This window comes from Tamandua tetradactyla, chromosome 4 (genome assembly GCF_023851605.1).
Source record: "Tamandua tetradactyla isolate mTamTet1 chromosome 4, mTamTet1.pri, whole genome shotgun sequence".
NCBI classification, from domain to species: domain Eukaryota; kingdom Metazoa; phylum Chordata; class Mammalia; order Pilosa; family Myrmecophagidae; genus Tamandua; species Tamandua tetradactyla.
The window spans coordinates 97,026,709-97,045,668 of record NC_135330.1 but is presented as its reverse complement, the minus strand read 5'-3'; the positions used below and the strand labels follow the sequence as shown (position 1 = coordinate 97,045,668).

Genomic DNA, 18,960 nt, shown 5'->3' with positions numbered 1-18,960 from the left:
CATGCCCCACACCACTGGACACCTAAAAATTTTACTGAGGTGGAAGGCCCCTGTATTTTTGTTGGATTTATCTCCCATCCTCTGACACGCAAATGCCTTACCAGTAAATCTAGAGTAGTTGCTACTTCTTGCTCACTAGATCCAATCAACATGATATCATCAATATAATGGACCAGTGTGATGTCTTGTGGGAGGGAGAAACGATCAAGGTCTCTGCAAACAAGATTGTGACATAGGGCTGGAGAGTTGATATACCCCTGAGGTAGGACAGTGAAAATATATTGCTGACCTTGCCAGCTAAAAGCAAACTGCTTCTGGTGGTCCTTACTAATAGCTATTGAGAAAAAAGCATTTTCCAGATCAATAGCTGCATACCAGGTACCAGGGGATGTATTGATTTGCTCAAGCAATGATACTACATCTGGAACAACAGCTGCAATTGGAGTTACCACCTGGTTGAGTTTACGATAATCCACTGTCATTCTCCAAGACCCATCTGTTTTCTGCACAGGCCAAATAGGAGAGTTGAAAGGGGATGTGGTGGGAATCACCACCCCTGCGTCTTTCAAGTCCTTAAGAGTGGCAGTAATCTCTGCAATCCCTCCAGGAATATGGTATTGCTTTTGATTTACTATTTTGCTTGGTAGGGGCAGTTCTAGTGGCTTCCACTTGGCCTTTCCCACCATAATAGCCCTCACTGCACGAGTTAGAGAACCAACGTGGGGATTCTGGCAGTTGCTCAGTATGTCTATGCCAATTATACATTCCGGAACTGGGGAAATAACTACAGGATGGGTCCGGGGGCCCACTGGACCCACTGTGAGACGGACCTGAGCTAAAACTCCATTGATCACCTGGCCTCCATAAGCCCCCACTCTGACTGGTGGTCCAGAGTGACGTTTTGGGTCCCCTGGAATTAATGTCACTTCTGAACCAGTGTCTATTAATCCCCGAAATATCTGATCATTTCCTTTTCCCCAATGCACAGTTACCCTGGTAAAAGGCCGTTGGTCTCCTTGGGGAAGACTTAGAGGAATGTTAACAGTATAAATTTGTGGCAGTGTAACAGGTTTCTCCCCCATAGGGACCTGGCCTCCCCTTCATTCAAGGGGCTCAGGGTCTGTAAGCTGTTTCAAGTCTGGAAATTGGTTAAGGGGCCGTGACTCTGTGTTTTTGTAATTCAGGTTAGACTTCTGTTCCCTTGACCTAGAACTCTTTTGTTTATACAGCTCCAACAAGAATTTTGTAGACTGCCCTTCTATTGTATTTCTAGGCACCCCATGATTTACTAGCCAATGCCACAAATCTCTGCGTGTCATATAATTTTGATGCCTCCTTTGAGTTTGTTGTCTATTATAATACCCACGTCTACCCTGTCTTTGGTGATTAAGTGCTGCCACCTGGCTTCTGCTAACTCGGGATCCTGTCATCCCCATTGTGTTTAAGGATTCCAGCTCAGTGACAGCAGTTCCTACAGTAATATCTGACCTACAGAGAAGTGCAACCACAGAGCTCTTGAGGGATGATGGTGCTAGTCTCACAAATTTATTTCTCACTGTTCTGGTAAAAGGTGCATCCTCTGGACATTCCTGGGGTGTAAGAGCAGGCTTTGCATGATAAATCCACTCTAACATCCCAATCTCTCTAAGCCTCTGGATCCCCTCATCTACATTATACCAGGGCAGTTCTGGCATTTCAACCTCAGGTAATGTTGGCCACCTTTTGATCCATGTTTCAACCAACCACCCAAACAAGCTGTTAACACCTTTTCTAACAGCTCTAGCTATAACATTGAATGCAGAATCTCTGCTTAGTGGGCCCATATCAATAAATTCAGCCTGATCCAGCCTTATATTCCTCCCACCATTATCCCACACTCTTAAAATCCATTGCCACACATATTCCCCTGATTTCTGTCTATATAAATTGGAAAACTCACACAGTTCTTTTGGAGTATAATGTACCTCCTCATGTGTGATACTTTGTACCTCACCTTTAGGGGTCTGTTGGGACTTTAGTCTAGTTATAGGTCTAGAAGAAATGAGGGGTGGTGGGGGCCATTCATGAAAAGAATTAGAAATATCTTCCAAGACATTTGCTTCAGGGCTTTCATTTGCAGTTTGATCTGGTGAAACAGGATTAATAACTCTAGGGCTAATCCCTTCAGGAGGAGGTTGGGTGGCCAATTCCTCAAGGCAGGCTGGAGGTGGGGCGGCTATGTCCTCAGGGCAGACTATTACAGGGTTATCTAAAGAAGGCTCAGCATGGTCTAGGGTTTCAACCTCACCCCCAACATCATTATCAATCCATATGTCACCATCCCATTTTTCAGGGTCCCACTCCTTTCCAATCAATGCCCTCACTTTAACGGCAGACACCATGCAAGACTGAGATTTCAGTTTACGTTGTAAAGTTGCTACTCTAACAATAAGATTCTGAGTCTGATTTTCAGAGATCTCAAGTCTACGGCTACAGGAAATAAAATTTTCCTTCAGGATACTCATAGAAACCTCTACATCTTTCAGACGGCACTTAAGCTTCTTGTTTGAAGCCTTAAGCCCATCCCTTTCACCCTTTAATGTAGACAGTGTATCTAACAACAACCAACCAACATCTCTATAACTCTTATTTCTACAAAACTCTGTAAAGGTGTCAAAAACATTATCCCCCAGAGTCTGGCTTTGTACAAGCGAAGCATTAGGAGAATCGAATGATGATATTTTGACTATCTTCTTTGCCAACTCAGTCCATGGATTGGGAGTGTCATTCTGATTACGGGAATCAGAGTCCTTAGTGTCTCTGAGCCCAGTCAGAGTAGAAAACCATTCATAAAAACCCATTTTTAAGATTCTGTTCCTTAAGAACCACTCCTGGTACCAAGATGTATTAGTTAGGGTTCTCTAGAGAAACAGAATCAACAGGGAACACTTGCAAATATAAAATTTATGAAAGTGTCTCACGTGACCGTAGGAATGCAGAGTCCAAAATCCACAGGGCAGGCTGCGAAGCCGACGACTCCAATGGATGGCCTGGATGAACTCCACAGGAGAGGCTCACCAGCCAAAGCAGGAATGCAACCTGTCTCCTCTGAGTCCTCCTTAAAAGGCTTCCCATGATTGGATTTAGCATCACTAATTGCAGAAGACACTCCCCTTTGGCTGATTACAAATGGAATCAGCTGTGGATGTAGCTGACGTGATCATGACCTAATCCTATGAAATGTCCTCATTGCAACAGACAGGCCAGCACTTGCCCAATCAGATGAACAGGTACCACAACTTGGCCAAGTTGACACCTGTCCCTAACCATGACACTCTCTAATAGGGGATTTAACCTAGTCAGGTTAGAAGAGACACTTAACCTGAAATCTGAAGGATGAATAAGAATTTAATAGGGAAAGAAAGTAATTCCCCAGTAAGAATAGCAAAAACCAAGGTCCTGCAGCAGGGAGGAACAATTTAAAGCAGATGGGATTAAATAAAGCCATTATGGGTAAAACTGAGAGAATGGGGAGAGATTAGAGAAACCAAAAGGAGCCAAACATTGCAGAGTCTTGTAGACCATAGTAAACAGCTTTGTCTTTATCTTAAGAACAACTGAATGGAATGCTTTTGAAGGTTTTTATTGGGGCTAAGGTAAGGCTGACATGATCACATTTGCACTTTGAGAATATCCCTCTGGATTCTAGAGTAGATGAGATTGAAAGGGGTCAAAGATAGATGTATAAGGTTATTAGATTAATTCAAGCCAGAGATTATGAGAGATCTAAACAAAGACAGGAGGTGGTGGTAGAGATAGAGAGGAGCAGGCACAATCAGGGATATTTAGAAGACAAAAATTAAGAGATTGGATAAGGGGAGGTATAAGGGAATATCAAGGACAACTTGTAGATTTTAGACTTGTACAACTTTAATTTTATATCATTTGTGCCAGTTACAGGCTGATGGTTACATGATTTCCAAACTCAAAGGCAGCACCTCAGCAAAGTTGGCTCCTAGAGTCAGATTTGTATTTTTCCCATATATCACAACATAAAACACAGAAGCCTTACCTCAGAAGGTTAGTGGTCACAAAGCATAAAACATCCTCTAGACAAAGGGCTTTGACTGAGGACTTCAACCACTCATTTAAAATCAAATAGCTTTGGTTTTCAGAAAACAGATTTTTTTTATGTTATTGAATAGGCCATTATGGTTTTGCCCCAGGCATCATCTCAAAAACTATCTTCAATAGTATTTCTGAATCTCAGTTGCATCTCTAAACTAAAGAACCAGAGACCTAACCACACTGGCCTGTCACAGAGGATATATACAATATCACATTCCAACTCTTTTCTTCCACAGATATCTCAGGACTTCTTGGTGTACCACAACCAAAACTTGACCCCTGCATTCTCTTGTCAAGGACATTCCTGAATATCACCCACAGGGGAGCCCAGTGTATACTCAATAAATAAAGAATGAACTTAGAGGAAATTTCTTTTGTTCATGAGGTGGTCACAGTACAAGTCTAACAAAAAGCAGGTTACCTAGTTGTCTCCAAACCACTAAACCACCTCATTTTTTCAGAAAGATTAACAATCCAAGTCAATGTAATCCAAGGTAGCACAATTCTCTGGAGTCTTATGGTCTAGAGCATTTCTCTAACTTCTAGTTTTTACTAGCCTCAATTTCCATACCCGCAAGAATCCATGTAAGATACTTACCACATTGCCTGACGTGTTGTGTGTTCTCCATAAGTGTCCATTATTATGATTATGCCTTATTGAATGCTAATCATGAAAGAAGATCAAAAATAAGATCCATGGAACTATGCCACACAGACAGTGAATTCTAAGTTAAACCATAAATTCTAGTTAACATGGCAATTATAAAAATGTACTATCATCAATTGTAACAAATGTTAATGTGTTAATAATAAGGTAGTGTGTTAGGATACTTTAGAGAAACAGATTCAATGGGAGAGAGCTGTAAATATGAGATTTACTAAGGTAGGAATGGAAGACACAACCATGGGAATAGAAGATGCCAATATCTATAGTGCGGGCTGTGAATCTGGCAGCTCGGATGAGGGTCTAGGTGAACTCCACAGGAGAGGCTCACTGGCTGAAGAGTAGAAAGAGTCTCTTCTTTAAAAGCCTGCAACTGATTGGATTATCTCATGGTGGGGGGCATGCCTTAGTTGATCACAGATGTGATCAGTCACAGATGCAATTAACTGACTTATGATTTAATATACCAGCTTCTGGCTTATCAACCAGCCATGAAATATCCTTGCAACAATGGTCTGGCCAGTGTTTGTCTGACCAAACAACTGGGCATAATCACTTGGCCAAGTTGACACCAAAACCCAACCAGTACAGATGGTATATAGGAATCCTATATTGTATGCATGATTATTCTGTAAACCCACAACTTCTCTAATAAAGGGAAAGAATGCTTAAAGAGAGAGAGAAAAAAAATTGAGAACATGATGGAGGGCAGAGAGACAAAGGAAGTCCTTAGCTATTCAAGTCTCACATTCTAGAGGAAGAGATGTGGAACAAGTGAAGGCTTGGAATAACAAGGCTCAGTAAAGAATTACGCCACAGATTACCTACCCCCCTTGCTCTTCCTCTTGTTCCCACTGCTCCTGTCCCAGGAATCTCCCTTGGGGAGCCCCGTGCACACCTGCAGAACAAAGTCTGGAAAACGCCAGTCTAGAGCAAAGAGCACTGGACTGCTTATCCAGAGGTCCTCTGAGAGTTGTATAAAACAAATCATTAAACTTGTCAGTCTCAGACTCCCCTTTCACAAAATGAAAGGCATAAAGCCATATATACACACAAAAGCGCATTCAGGAGAAGAGAAAGTGAAATGCTAAATGAAGAGGTTATTTAAAAACAAAAACAATCAATCCAATGTGTATTAAGCACCTATTATGTGCTCAGCAACTATGATGAGTGCCAACAGGGTAAAGGGTGAGTTTCTCATTTCATCATTTAATTTCAGAGCAGGTATTACTGTTCCAGTTCTGCAGATGGGCAAACTGAGATCAGAAAGGTTCAGTTTCCTGACCAAGGTAAATTAACATAGTGGAGACCTAGGGCTAGAGCCCAAAGCTTTACTTTTGTATTCATAGAATATTATGGTGCCAGGCTTAATAAGTAAGTTAAAAAAAGCAAAAACAAAAATGCTCTAATTGCTTTTCCATTTTTCATGAACTAAAGTATGGCAACCAGGGGTCTCAGAATGTAAGCAACTGGAATTCAACTGAAGATCTGCTCCTTCCCACATAACTGAAAGAATAGTATTCCTCCTGATAACCCCATGTGCACCATCCTAAGCTATTTTTGGTTTCATGTCTTCTAAATTTTAGGACAATACAGCTAGGGTGATGAAGGCTGCTTCAGCATCTGTGCTTTTCTTCTGAGTCTCTGCTTTATGGTGGCATATTTAAATATTTGCATGTTGCTCTTGGTTTATGAAATTGCCAGACCTTTCCACTATATAACAGTCTCATTATGCCCTCTTGCTTATTAGCCTCAATGTATATGTCAGCATTCTTCAATATATGGTTACTTTCAAGAAAAAATTTGGAAGGTAACTATGAGCAGGATTTTGTGAAATCTGTGAGCAAGAAGTCATTCTCTATTGATAAAGTTGCACTTTAAGTTAGCATTGTGCATAAAAGTTGGCAAAACTTGTTCCAGTTTTTAATTAGGTATGGCATCAGGTAGCTAGTAGGTATGCCCAGGCATTACCCAATCTCTGGACTGACCTGGCAAACCAAAGGAATCCTTTTTTTTTTAATTGTGGGCTTGTTTTAATCGAAAGCTCCATGGTTATGTAGAGAAAGTTCCCAGAAAACATACACCAGGGTAAAAGCCTGCAGTGATCTATGCCTGAGGTCTTCATACACACAATCATTTAGGATCTTCACCCCCAAGTACCTTGAAATGGCTGGAAATTTTGCAGACTGTGAATGTCGCAGCAGTAATCAAAAATAGATTTGTACATTTCCCCCACTGAAGTCATGTGTTAGGTCATCCAACATAAGCTATGATTCTCAAAGCTATCTAAAATGTTGGTCCCCCTATTTGTATGTGATTTATGATGGATGGATGAGCAGAGATGAGTTGAGATCCTTTCTCAAAAGCTAACATAAGTTGCAGTTGCACTTACATGTCAAATCTAAGTATAACATGAACATATACATTGATTCCTGTGTTTTTAGAAGGAGGGAAAATGGATTTCTAATAATATGCTACTGCATACAAATTTATCTAAGTAAATAATTATTTTTAAACCTAGATTTAGCCAGCTTTAGTATTCGACATCATGCTAATGTTTGACAATTACTAAGGGTGGGTTTTTTTTTGTTTTAAGTTTAATTTAAAGCAATTTGACATGGAAAGGTTATTGCTTTAGTTGCCAATAAAAGCTGTACTTTTAACATAAGTGTACAGTAGGCCCTGGGGTATGTGACTATTATCTTTTTTGCAATTATGTGGTGTTCTACATAAATGTTAAGGAAAAAAACTTAGAATATCAAAAGTACTAACTTAGATACAATATTAAAGTTGAATAGAAAGAAGAGAAAACCTGATTATTTCAAACACAACATGGGTTGAGGTTTCCTCCTACAGGCTATATTAGGAACAACACCAGCTGGCTTTGAATAAATTAATACAAACTATATCTTACAAACACACTCTTAGCAACCAGAATATTGATTTTATGAACATTTTGTCTTGAGATGCAGTTGTTCAATTTCACAAGCTAAATGCCATCAACAGTAATAGCAAGTCTCTGAACCAATTAACCTATTTTCTGGAGTTACTGTGCCACCAAAATAAAAAACATTTCTCAGATGGTATTTGCCATCCTAGGCTTTCATATGTCCCCAAGTAAAGAAAATAATTTATTGCTAGTAATTGGGTAACCTAAACTTCTTCTCTTCCCTTAATCTTTTAGGAAGATAGGAATTTAACATAACAAAACATTTTTTTTCCTTAAAAAGAAAAAAAGTCAACCCTATCCCAACTCACCTCCTTTCACCTTTTTACATTTATCTCTGAGGTGTTCATATTTAACTAGAGAGTAAGAGAGGCTAGGAAATAGTTTAATCAATAGCTACTGTCAATTTGTCATTATTATGGGATACTCCCTTCCTATAATAGGAAATCACTTAAGAAAAGTATGGCAAGCTGGGACATTCACTCAGCCATCTACTTAATAGAGGTGCATTTACTCCATCAAAGGAGGCCAAGTAGGACCCCAAGGGAGAGAAAGGGCTGGGAAAACAAAGTCCTCCACTCAGCCTATGAAAACCGACCCATGAGAGTAAAAGTTGCACCTGAGCAAATACATGTTTTAAAATCCTACATAAATTATGATTAGTATTATGAGCAATAATAATGCTACATTTCTTAAAAACATCCATGTGTCTCGCCCTAACCTAAATATCTTAAAAGCATCAAGCCAAGATCCCACTGAGAGTGGTGCTCATGCATGAGTCAAACCCGAGTCTGTCTGCCTATAAACCATCCCCACCTCACTTTAGGATAGTGGCCAATCAGAATATACTTATCCTGGCCAAGGAGACTGGGTCAACAATGAGCATGTGACCCAAGCATGACCATTGTTGGATGTCTGTTGTAGGCATTAGAAGAAAAGCTTTCTTTTTCTTGGGGCTGCATGAATTCTACACTGTACACCTAGAGCATTTGGGCCAAAGCGAAGAGACCCTATCTGAGAATAAAACTAGCACAGAGGAAAATAGACCCAAAATATGAAAAGATAGCAAATTTTGACATTATTTGAGCTCCTGGATTCAGCTGTGCTTAGAGTAACACTATACCCTAGATCTTTCAGTACTATCAGACAATAAAGACTCATTTTTGTTTACATCAAAATGAGTTAGGTTTCTGATGTGCTCCTCTCCCTAATGCACTCATCAAGCACATCTGTTGATCTATAAACATACCCTCTTCCTTTACAGCATGACCTGCTATAACATTTATCTGCTGTAGAAGCTGAGGTTCTGAAGGACTGAAGTGTCCATGGTTCTCTTTTGATCGTTACTAGAACATTCCCCTCAGTTGTTAGACAGTTCTGATAATAGCAATGTTGATGCTTTCTCCAGTCCACTCTATTTCTTAAATAAGAAAGTCACTGCGTGAGGAAATAACTCAGGTATCAACTTTGCTGAGAAGAACATGCTTGGCTGCCTGACGTGGAAGTCAGTAGGCTTGCTCCATTTGGAAACAATCCATAGGATTTTCAAGCCAATAGAACTATTTCATTTCAAATTCAAATTTGAGATCGATTTATGCAAGTGTGTGTACAGAGAGAAAGGTTTTGAACTAAGACCCCTATGATGGTAGGTAACACTCATCTAAATTAGAGGCACTGGCTCTCTCTCCTAAAGTATACATTTGTATCTTATGGTAAATTGTTTTTTTTTATGGTAAACTTTTGAAGTTCATTTTCCATCAAATTAAATATGTATTTGTAGATAGGATTCTGGGATACACAGACATTTTATGAGCCCAGGCTTGAGTCCCAGAGTTATAGGTTATGAAGATGGGCATGGCCAAACAATGTGACCATGGCCTTTAACCATGGCCATTGTGAATATTTCAGATAAACACCACAGCAGAGAAATAGATTAGTGTGTAAAAAGGGATTTTATAAAGCTTAACAGTAGCTAATTTTTCCTGCTTAATTTCACTATTTACATATATTTTAGCTTCTAAAATATCCAGCAAAAGCATTTGTGTCATTTTATATTCACGGCTATGCATTTGGTGTGAGTTAAGAATTAAAAAGAAAAGAATTATGGGCCCCATCAGGCTGAAGATAAACAATCCGGGACTTTCCCAGGGCGGTTATCTGTATCTTGCCACCCCCATGACTCCTTGCGCCTAAATTACTTGTTGTAAAACTGCGGCTATCTGTTTCATGCAGAGAGCAACTTCCATGACTCATGCTCAAAAAAATGCTTGTTGTAAAACTGTTCCTTATCTGCTTTTTGCAAAACAGCACCTGTGACCCATGCTCGACCCCCACCCCCCTCATCTTACCCCTTAAAAGCTTTTCCAAACTCAGGCTCGGGGCTCTCTGTTCCTGCGTGTTCAGTGAGCCCCATGCATGTGTGGTAAATAAACCCCTTGCGTGTTGCATGAGAGAACGTCTCTTGGAGTCTTCCTTTGCGTGGCAAAACTCTCAAATTCTTACAAGTGCAAGAGGAAAACTTCAAGTTAGTGATTGCTGAGTCATCCAAGAGAAAGGCAAAGACCAAATAAAGGTAGCCTGAAGCTCAAAGAAGGAGTTTTTCAGGCTAAAAGAGAGAGGTTATACAATGCATGAACTTCTGAATCAAATAGCCTTGGGTTTGAATACAGGCTTAGACATGAGTTTTGTAATGCTGGGCCAGTTACTTTACTTTTTCTCAGCCTCAGTTTTTCCCTTCAGTTAAATGGGACTAACAATGTCTTATGGGACTGTCATGAGAATTATGGCACCTGCATGTGGGAAACACTGAGTACAGTGCTTTGCACATGTGAGTACTCAATAAATGTTAAACCTATTTAGACCTAGTTATGAACATTAAAAGAACAAATTATACAGAAAACCTACTCAAGCAAGGACATTTGAAAAGTTCAAAAACGACATAGCACAACAACACAGTTTAGGAGGCTAAATATGCAAAATTCTAAGAAACCATTTCTAGGAGAGACAGCAAATCTCACCAGGCCTGGCAGAACCTCTAAACCAAAACTACTTTAGGCCAGCAGCCCAAGGTACTTGTTATAGCATCCAACCCAGGCTGGCTAAATACATGGAGAAAAGGAGGGATAGGGTGCCTGGTAAGCTTTAACAGCAAACCCAGTAGGTTATTAGACTTCAACTATGTTAGAATAAGAATGTGGTCAGTGCAAGCTCATCCAGTTCTCTGTCTTTGCATTTATTTTCTTTTCATTTTTAGATTTTGAGTAATAGATCCTTTTGAAAACAAATTTTCTTGGTTAAAATAAGGGAAAGGAATGTTCACACATGAAGTAGAGGATAAAGTGACTGGTGTGCCCAAAAAGGACAGTCATGAATCCACAAAATAGAGCTAATAAGTATAACCACAGCATATGGAAATGTGAGAGGAAGGAAGATGAGTTATGGTCCCTGAGCCAAGTTCATGAGGGTATTTTCTTTGTTAAGACCATAGATGAAGTTTGCTTTCTCCAATGTTATTTTTAGAGATAAAAGACTGGCCTTTTGTTGAAATGATCTGCTACATGCAATAAGAATTTCTCAGAAGGGTTTTAGAAATAATATAGCTGCCATGGTAAACTCTTATTTGAAAAGGGATGCTTTTAAGAATCTAGAGTCAATTCTTAGATGTTCATAAGCCAACTGGAGTTCTTAATAGTTTTCTTTCTTAAGGTCTTAACAGGACCTCTGGGGCCATAGGTCATAATTGTGGTTTCACTAGCTGATAATTCATGACTTCTTTAAAGAACTCTCTCATTCAGTACATGAGAACTTGGTCCAACTGCTCTACCTTTCACTTTAGACCTTTCTTTATTTGAGAGGAACTAGATTGTGAAATTGATATGGCATTACAGATTTTGAAGGAAGCTGACACTGCATAATTCTTTGTGTTTACATTAGGTCCAATTACAATGGTCAAGATAGTATGATTGTTAAATATTAACAAAATTATCATTGTACTCTTCAAATTGAGGAAGAAATATGGTACTTACTTATAAAATTTGGTAGAAGTAAGAATTGGGGAAGTGGAGGGAGAATTGTGACTTCATTCAACATACTAGGATCAGGTCCCCAAGTGTGAATTTAATATAAATTCTGTAACTGAAAACACAATCAAATTAGGAAACCAGTCCAAATTAAAGTAACCCCTACTCACCACTCCCAAACAGAGGAAATACAGAAAACTAAGGGTGCCTTGAAACTTAGAAATGCTCAAGTCACTGGACTGGCTATCCTACATTTGTCTCAATGTCATGAGTGGCAATAAAACATCTTGGCTAGCAATAAAGTCATTAAGACAATGACAAAAAAGAGAGAACACAAAACAGAGTCCTGTGTGTCTTTCAAGAAATCAGATCTACCAATGAGAAGGATATTAAACAGAAAAACTATTCACTCCTTGCTGTGAAAAAATGCTTTGAATTAGGAAGTTCAGACATACACATAATTGGAAAAGGTACCCACTCCATTGACTGGCAAGGCATCAGAAGTTATCCTTTCTTCAAGTATGACTTTTCTCTAAACACAGTAACTAACCTCCCCTACCCTCTCACCAACTTCTCCTCAGAACCCCACCAAGACCCAGTCTTGAGGTAAGATGCCTTGTTTCCAGGTGCATGCTATTATAATGTACACATTTTGTCTAAGAGGGATAAATTTATGACCCATTGCTATAAATTCATTAACCTATCAATCTAGCTGGTTAACTCTATTCTGGTTCCATTTTTATCTGTAAATTGGGGGTAATAACGGTACTTGCCTCATAGACTCATTCTGATAATTAAATAAAATCTTTCATACAACATGCCTGGAACACAGAGTGTTCAATAAATGTTGGCTCATTTTGTAGTTGCTATGGTTGTTTGTAACTGATAAACTGTCAGTCTTTAAATAAAGAAAAAAATCTGTATATAAAAATACAGAATTAACAAGGAGGCAAAGTTCTGTAATTCAAGAAGATGCCTAATTGAGCAATAGCTCCAGGGGTCAGGGACCTGGAGAAGTGTGGACCCTCACAAAATCAGGAGGCCCTCAACACCTTTTCTGTTATTCTAATTTTGAGCAAATACATCCTCTCTACTTCCAATATCTCCTCCAAGAAAGGGGGCAGGAAAACCTTCTCTTGAAATTTCATTAAATGGTTCAGAGGCCACTTTTTCCCCCTTCTAAGAAGTATCAGACTGCATGATTTAAACACTCCTAATAAAAGATTTTCTCAATTCAGTTAATTAGTGCCAATTGCAATGGTTGTATCTGTTTCAAATCCATTCTCATTCACCACTTTTCCCTTTCATGATTCTAGAAAAAGCTGAGGCAGGCAATAGGTAAACCCTAACAAATAATCTCCAGGAAAAAATGGTTTGGATGAGTTCTCAAGGGCTCCACTAAAGATTGTTTATTAATTATGTACTGAAAAACAATACAAAATGTGAGCAACAGGCATGTAATGATCCAACCTGATGAATACATGCCAAGGTGGAAGATGTGATAGAGAATAGAATCCATTTGAAGTTTGTACACTGGTATATCTCACAGTAAATCTCAAGGACATGGTTATACCTGGATTATTAAAATGATTAACACTAGGAAAAGAGTTATGTTAGCATTACTCATCTCCATTCATTCAAACCCCACCACCACCAGCACCACTATTATGGAGCACCTACTTGGGATAGAGCTTTTAGCGTCACTGGAAAACAACAGAATTTATAAACTAATGATAACAGGAAGGAGAAAAATGGCATCCATGGATTACACCACAGCTAAACTGTAGCCCAGCAGGACTACAGTACTAATACCACCCAGCCAACTCAAAGATATGCACAGATCACCCAGGCATACAGGCAATGAAGTTATGGAACTTATGGACAGCCCACAGATGTCAGCTATTTCCAGGCTCAGACCCCTGCAACCTATGGGCAGAACACCTATGTGTCATCTTATGGATAGCCTCCTACTGGTAATAATACTCCAATGGCCCCTCAGGCTTGCAGCCAGCTTGTCTAAGGGTATGGCACTGGTGCTTATGATACCAACACTGCTACAGTCACCACCACACAGGCCTCCCATGTAGTTCAGTCTGCTTCTGGCACTCAGTCTGCTTACCCAAACTATGGGCAGCAGTCAGCAGCCACTGGACCTGCAAGACTACAGGATGGTAGCAAGTCTGCTGAGACTAGTCAGCCTCAGTCTAGCATAGAGGGTTATAACCAGCCCAGCCTAGGATATGGATAGAGTAACTACAGTTATCCTCAGGTATCTGGGAACTACCCCATACAGCCAGTGACCATACCTCCATCTTATCCTCTAACCAACTATTCCTCTACACAATCAACTAGTTATGAACAGAGCAGTTACTCTCAGCAGAACGCCTATGGGAAGCAGAGCAGCTATGGAGAGCAGAGTAGCTATGATCAACAGAGCAGCTATGGACAGCTGCCTTCCACTAGTTATCCCCCACAAACTGGATCCTACAGCTAAGCTCCAAGTCAATATAGCCAATATAGCAGCAGTTATGGGCATCAGAGTTCTCTCCAACAGCACTACCCCCATAAGCGTAGGTGTTTATGGGCAGGGGTCTAAAGGATTTTCTTGACCAGGATGGAACTAGAGCATTAATGGCCCTGATAACTGGGGCAGGGGAAGAGGGGGATTTGATCATGGAGGAATGGGCAGGGAGAAGGACACAGTGGAATGGGTGCTGGAGAATGAGGTGGCTTCAATAGGCCTGATAGACCCATGGATGAAGGACCAGATATAGATCTAGGCTCACCTGTAAATCCAGATGAAGACTCCTACAGCACTGGAATTTATATGTAAGGACTAAATGACAACATGACTCTAAATGACCTGGCAGACTTCTTTAAGCAGGGTGGGGTTGTGAACATGAACAAGAGAACTTGGCAACCCATGATCGACATCTACCTGCACAGGGAAACAGGAAAGCCCAAAGGCAATGCCATGATGTCATATGAAGACTTACCAACTGCCAAGGCAGCCATGGAGTGGTCTGATGGGAAAGATTTTCAAGGGAGCAAACTTAAAGTCTCTCTCACACAGAAGAAGCCTCCAGTGAATAGCATATGAGATGGTATGCCATCCTCTGAGGGCAGAGGGAGGCCGCCCCCATTCAGTGGAGGTCCAGGGGGCTCAGGAGGTCCTGGAGGACCAATGAGTCACATAGGAGGCCATGGAGGAGACAGAGGAGGCTTCCCCCCAAGAGGGCCCCAGGGTTCCTGAGGGAATCCATTTGGAGGAGGAAATGTCCAACACCGAGCTGGAGACTGGCAGTGCCCCAATCTGGAATGTGGAAGCCAAAACTTCACCTGGAGGACAGAATGTAACCAGTGTAAGGCTCCTAGGTCTGAAGCCTCCTCCCACCACTATTTCCATCCCTATGGTGGAGGTGGCCCTGGTGGAGACAGAGTTGGCTTCCATGGTGGCCAGGGCATGGACAGAGATGGCATTGGTGGTGGAAGATGAGATGGCCTTTGGGGGCCTTCTGGATCTTTGATGAAACAGACAGGAGGAAAAAGAGGTGGCTGTGGAGGACCTGGAAAATGGATAAAGGCAAGCATCATCAGGAATTCTGAGACTGGCCCTACAGACATGGAGACCCTGCAGAGTTGCACTGAGTAGCAGATTTATTTTTAAGCCAGAAAATGTTTTAAATTTATAATTCCATATTTATAATGTTGGTCATAACATTCTGATTATTTTTGTCTGTACTTTACTATTTTTCACCATTCGTGAAGAAACATTAAAGCAAGTTAAATGGTAGGAAAAAAACTAATGACATAAGAATATTATATATATACATATAAATAATCACTGTATACACACAAAAACACACTGTGTTATAAATACAAGGAAGGTTAAGGAAGTCAAGGAAGAGTATATTCCAGAAATTTTATGTAGAACTATGACCTGAGTCATGTTTGGATTTCAGGGAAAGATTTCAGGGAAGAAGGCAGCAAGAAGTACAAGAGCAGAGGCTTTGAAGGAGATTACCACCTTGATGCCCTCAAATCCAAAAGCACCCAAAGAAATCCAGAAATTGTGAGAGGGCAGGTCATAACTTTAAGGTCCTGATCCTGCTCTTTGGAGATAGGGCCTGGCAAGATGTGATGGCTGTAAGACGGCACAAAGTAGGAGAAGACAACTTCAGCCTTTCCTTTAGTTGCTAGAAGCCATGGCTATGGGTGATGCAGAAATCTGTGGAGGAGGATGACTTTCCAGAGTCCTCATCTTAGCTTAAACAAGAAAAAGGGAAATGGTCCACAGCAGTTGCTGTAAAGACAGGCAGCTAACATATAAACTTTAAACTTCAGAGTAATGATAACTCTCCACAACTATTTATGTTACAGTCACATGTAGCCTCAGAATGAAAACCAAATAGCATACAATAAAATCCTTTCAAGGTACCAATTCCAACAAATAATCACAATCCTGAGCTCTTTAGTAAAAGCAAATGGTGTTTCTTCCAATGAATCCTGTGCTCCTGAGGAGTCTAATAGATTCACAAAGATTTTTAGCATTGTAAATCTGTCCATTGCCAAGGGATGACAATGAAAAGCATTTCAGCTCCTTTCTTTGGCGATGGGGGGTTGGGAGGCACACTTGGCCAGTTGCTTTTACAAGTCAAAAGTTAGCGGCTAAATATGATGAGCAGTCTCACCATCCTCCCCCTCTCTGCATGGGACATGACTCCTGGGGGTGTGGACCTTCCTGGCAATGTGGAACAAAGATCCTGGAATGAGCTGAGACTCAGCATCAAAGGACTGAGAAAAACCCTAGAATGAGCTGAGAATTAACATCAAGGGATTGAGAGAACCTTCTCCACCAAAAGGGGGAAGAGTAAAATGAGACAAAGTGTCAATGGCTGAGAGATTCCAAACAGAGTCGAGAGGTTATCCTGGAGGTTATTCTTAGGCATTAAGTAGATATCACCTTGTTTAAGATGTAGTGGAGAGGCTGGAGGGAATTGCCTGAAAATGTAGTGCTGTGTTCCAGTAGCCATGTTTCTTGATGATGACTGAACAATGATATAACTTTCAGAATGAGACTTTGTGAATGTGAAAACCTTATGTCTGATGCTCCTTTTAGCTACCATATCAACAGAAGAGTAGAACATATGGAATAAAAATAAATAATAGGGGGAACAAATGTTAAAATAAATTCAGTTTGAAATAGTGGTAAATGAAAGTGAGGGGTAAGGGGTATGGTAAGTATAGTTTTTTTTCTCTATTATCATTTTATTTCTTTTTCTGTTGTCTTTTTATTTCTTTTTCTAAATCAATGCAAATGTACTAAGAAATGATGAACATGCAACTGTGTGATGATATTAAGAATTACTGATTGTATATGTAGAATGGAATGATATCTAAATGTTTTGTTTGTTAATTTTTTTTAATTAATAAAAAAAGTTAAAAAAAAAGTTAGTGGCTAAAATACAGACCCTAGAGCTAGACTACCTGGATTTGAATCCTAGCTCCATCCCTTGCAGTCAGTATGACCTTAGCAAATTAGTTAACCTCTTTGCCTCGGTTTCTGAAAAATGAAGACAACAGCACCCACTTTTAGGGCTCTTGGGAAGATTAAATGAGTAACATGCCAACTAGGGACATGGCAGATGCTATAGCTGTGTTTGCCATTATAAAGGCAATTGTTATTCCTCCCCACAGAAAATCCCTTCCACAGGGAAAGGGAAAGGCTCAGAGAAAATAAGAAAACTGTCCCAAAACACACAGCTATGAAAGGAGCAGAGCTGGGATTCTAAAAATTTTTCCCATGGACTGTGCTATGTACCCTCTAAGAATTGACAAGTGAGTGTGGGTGAAGACCAGAAAGGACTAGAAACCAAGGTAGCTCAAGTGTCCATTTTATAAGAAGAAAGACAGATTTAAGCAATAAGGATTCATTCCCAAGCCACCTTCCCTGCTAAATTTCAACCCAACTCCTGTCTAAGCTTCCAATCTCAGCTTAAATGACATTTCTGCAGAAAAGCTCCCTATCTGCTGCTCTGCACCTCTGGTCTAGGTTAGCTCCTGCTGGTCATGCTCTTAAAGACAATGTACCTTTTTGTTATTAATACTCAACACAACTATACTGAAATTATTTGTTAGATAATTACTGGTTTGCTCTCCATCTCTTCCTGCTGAATGTAACTTTCATGAAGGCAGGAATCAGTCCATCTTGGTTGCCAGCGCATGGCATATAAATATTTGAAGTACAAGGGGATGGATGAATGGTCTTTTGTTCTAGAAACAACATCACTAGGAGCCATGGATATAAAGGTGAATAAATTCTGAGGCATAGCAAACATATTGGCAATAACATAATCTTGTTTACCAATGGAAGCAAAAGTCAAAGCATAAATTCAACATTTAAATAAATTATTTTTCCCAAATAATACAAACAATAACATCGCATGAAGTATTTCCAACATACACCTTCTCAGTCAGGCCCAGAGCAATTTGAGTGTTTGTGTGTATTTTGGTGAGGGATATTTGTTTTGATACTGTTTTGTGAATATCAAACCAATAAACCAATAGAATAAAGTCATCTGCTCAAAAAGTTAAATTATCTCAGTACTCTATAAAGACTACATGGGACCATGTGGCTTGATTTTGGAGTCTGCAATTCTAATTTAATTCTCAGTCTGACTACCTCAAAGGATTTTCAGAATCTGTACATTAACTCTTAAGAAGGTACTTATGGCATTAATAGATAGAACACCTGTTCTCAGTTAAGCCAAGGTGACTGTTTTAATATACACCTGCCTTGTCCAGCTCCTTGAACACCACTGGTAGGCAGCATCTGAGGGAGGCTCAGAGGAAACCCCTGGGGTTCCAAGGAACCCAGTTTGAAAACATAGCTGACACTAGAACAGCTTTGGCTAACACCTTCAACACCAGTTCTCTGTTCCAATGGTTAGGTTAGAGTCAAACCAGGCCCTACTGATGCAAAATAACAACACTACATCTCCACAGCAGAAGAATTCCAGAGGGGTGGACCATCTCTTTGATTCAATCCATAAAGCCATTTGACTGTTACACTAATCATTTTGGCTGTAATCCTTACCCTAAATTCATTTTTCTCCTGTATGGTGTGAGTTTATCTGGTGAAGAAACGGTGATGGAGTCTTTCCAATTTTAGATGTGGCATAATTTTTTGTATTTTCACATGAAAACTAATTTCAGAAAAAAGA

General features: G+C 40.1%; 1 pseudogene; it reads left to right on the top strand.

Moving 5' to 3' along the window:
- Positions 1–13,488: 13,488 nt before the first annotated feature.
- LOC143680427 (RNA-binding protein EWS-like) lies at positions 13,489–15,343 on the top strand (annotated as a pseudogene).
- The last annotated feature ends 3,617 nt before the right edge of the window (positions 15,344–18,960 follow it).